The sequence below is a fragment of the Mercurialis annua genome, linkage group LG7 (assembly GCF_937616625.2).
Source record: "Mercurialis annua linkage group LG7, ddMerAnnu1.2, whole genome shotgun sequence".
Taxonomy (NCBI): domain Eukaryota; kingdom Viridiplantae; phylum Streptophyta; class Magnoliopsida; order Malpighiales; family Euphorbiaceae; genus Mercurialis; species Mercurialis annua.
In genome coordinates, this window is record NC_065576.1 from 12,800,498 (window position 1) to 12,803,782 (window position 3,285).

General features: G+C 32.2%; 1 long non-coding RNA gene across 1 annotated transcript; it reads left to right on the plus strand.

The window, feature by feature from the left end:
• Positions 1-1,603: 1,603 nt before the first annotated feature.
• Positions 1,604-2,812, plus strand: LOC126655065 (uncharacterized). The gene is made up of 2 exons (XR_007632868.2): positions 1,604-1,686; positions 2,602-2,812. It is a non-coding gene; the product is annotated as an uncharacterized LOC126655065 (long non-coding RNA).
• Positions 2,813-3,285: the final 473 nt, after the last annotated feature.

Here is a 3,285-nt window from a genome sequence, read left to right on the forward strand (position 1 = left end):
ATAAAATAATAAATTAATTTTAAATGAGTAATTTTCACATGGCAATTTGTAGTCGATCCACTTGTCAAAATTAATTTGGAGTTCAAGATTATATTATAGTATAGATTTGTGTAGTTTTTGTGCAATTGATGATTAGAGATTGTTTTGATAGCACTAACAATGATTACCCATTAGTTAATGTGTGCTTTAATTGCTTTAATTGTTTAGAAATTGTAAATTTCACTTAGAATCCTAGAAAAACAAAATTGGGGGAATTGGAAATTAGGCAAAATAAGTGTAATTCAATGCTTTGGATAACATATTGTTAAGTTGTAGGAGTAATTACACAATAATACCTCATTTATACTTGTTAATCAACATAGTGAATTGGTGATGCGTTGTGTGAATTTGATGTTGTAAATTGGATAAAAGGGGTTAGACTTTGTGAGTTGTGATTGTGTTGGAATGATTGTTATAACTTTTGTAGGTGACAATAAAGCAAAAGGCAACCGCTAGCTCTTCCAAGGAGCCACAAACAAAGAAGGGTAAGACTAACCCCACCACACTTGAGAAGGGCACTAGCGATAATCCCATTGTCATTAGTGATGACATTGAAGATGACAAGAAGAAGGTGGTGTCACACCCGTACATTCATTAAAAATTAGTTATCATGCATTAAAATATTAGAATTTATTTAGCATGTCAATCGATTAGTTTGAAAATTATTAGGAAATGATAAGTTAATTAAACTAAGTCGAATGAAAACAATAAAAGGTTAGGGACTAAAGGAGGAATAAAAGAAAACATGAAGGACTCAATATTCATTTGTTCTCTTGGAGTTATCATGTTAAAAAAAATGTCAATTATAACCTTAAAGTTAATTATGTGTCAAAACTAGGCTATGTACCCTTATGTAATTGTAATTGATAAGTATTATAACTAAGAGAGAAAATTCGAAATTCTCCATTCCTAACTCAATTTCAGAAACCTAAACCTTATTCCTTCATGTTCTAAGTCATTAAAAGGTGTTGGAAAGCAGAATTGGTAAGTTCTTTCATCTATCTAAACTTTGAGTTATAGTTACCTCTTTGTTGCTTTGTTCTGTTTGGTGACAGAAATTATAGCTTATGTATTTTGCATATACGTTGAGTTCTACAACTCCAAATCGAGTAATTCTTTATTTCACAGAAACTTTAGAGTGTCTACTACAACTTTTGTTCTTTGAGTTTTATTAGAATCTATCTTTTTGATATTGAAAACGACCGCGACATTTTATTGCTTAAATTGTGAAAGCAGTTTGACCTGACCTAACTAAACCTGGTATAACTCATTGCTTAGATATTGAAATTATGAAATTCCTTTTGACTTGGATTCTAGACTGAAAGGGCTAAAACTTCACCGAAAGGTTTGTTAAAATTATGTCTAGACTATTCACAGGACATGTTTGCTTAGAAGCTTAATGTTTTGCCTACTAAGGCAGATTTGTTGCCATGTTCATAATCATGCATAAACCATATAGAAATCCATTTGTAGGATCTGAATTTAGGTCAAATGAGTATTGGATATCTGTACAGGTATGTATATATGATTGTGATGGTGTTTTGTGATTTACATTACTCATTTAGGTGCTCATTTTGGCAACGACGGCGCAAGTAGAAAGTAAGGCAGCTTGTGACGTGATTTTGGACTAGTTTTTGTTTTTGTGTGGTAAGTAGATATACTAGCCCTTGCTACTAAAATCGATATGCTATTTTGATATTCAAAGTGTCAAGTTTTATTGTGTTTTAAATGGTTATATATGGTTCTTTTGAAATGCACGAAAGGTGTTCGATAAAATGTTTCTTTGAACGTTTCAAATGATACATTATGCAATGTTGTTTATAAGTGAAAGGTGTGTTGATTTAAATCAATATGTGGATTTGATTATAGTTAAGATATTATCCTTTTGATATGTTGACTTATTGAATATGAAAGTGTAATGCCTTCTGGAAATTCGATAGTCGTTTGATTTGGTTAACTTTGAATGAGAATTTGAAATGGTTTTATTATTGAATTGTATTGAGTTTTGATGAAATGAATTGAGATTTCTTTTATGTGATATGGCTACTTTGTAACGATATATTTGGGAGGTGCTGAGCTGTGATATGCACCAGGTTATGTGCTGAGATAGTTATATGCACATCTGAGATATTGTGAGTGTCTATGCGCATTTGAAACTGGTCACTTGATTGATGGTCAGTGAAGGGAGAAGGGCTGACCGTGCTAATGATGGAGAAGGGTTAGCCATCAAGTGTTCCTAGATATGTTGGTTAGACTGTAGATCAGTGTTGTGTTCCTGATTACAAGTCTATGGTTTATATTGTTGTTACAGGGTAATATATCAATCTTATAATTGATGATTGATACGAACTATAATTCATATTTAAAGTGAAATTGTTTTGATATCATTTATATTTGTAAATGTTTTCGTGATGAACTTTACAAGTATTTTGTGTTGTATTGGACTGTTTTCTAGTATTTGTTATTATATGATATACTTGCTTTAAGTATATAAATGTTTTATGCTTGTTATGTCTATTCACTGAGCTTTCGCTCATTTTAGTTGTTTTAAAAAATTTTCAGTCAGCAAGGCAATCTACAGTACAGTTGACTAGAAAGGGAGTTGGGCTTAGAGTTTGGGCTTGAGACATAGAGGTTGGCCACATCTCCGAGTTTTGAGATGTCTTGATGTTTTTATTTAGAATAAACTTATTTGCACCTAAATATATATTTTGAATCATATGTATAAAAGTTTCTAACAATATTTAGTTTTCATACAGTGGTTTAATTAAAATGTTGTATAAAAGGTTTTCATATATTTGTGCTTAATTATTTATAGAACACGTTTTTAAAATGTTGATTTTGAGATAAATATATTTTAAATAATCGTCAATCTCGTGCTAAGTAAGGCGAGGTATGACAGGTGGCGCGTCAATTCCTCACGGATGATGAGATCTTAGAGTTGGAGAACCTTAAGGAGTTGGACTATCCTCCGGAGATGGATGATAGTTAGCATGAGTTAGTCCGTGGTAGAGGCCGTCCTATGATAGCAAGGCAAGGCAAAGTTGGACGTCCTCGGAAACTATATTGCCGGGTTTGGAAGCCAGCGCCTTGTGGGTGAAGGGAAGTTGGGTATTTCGGAAAGGAATCAATTTTGCATATAGGGCTTTAGTTTGATTGCATTATTAAGTCATCTTACAATTTTTCATTAGCCCCTTTTAGATTCCTTTGTTATTTTTTGGTTTAGTTTAAACGGTTGTTTTAGAT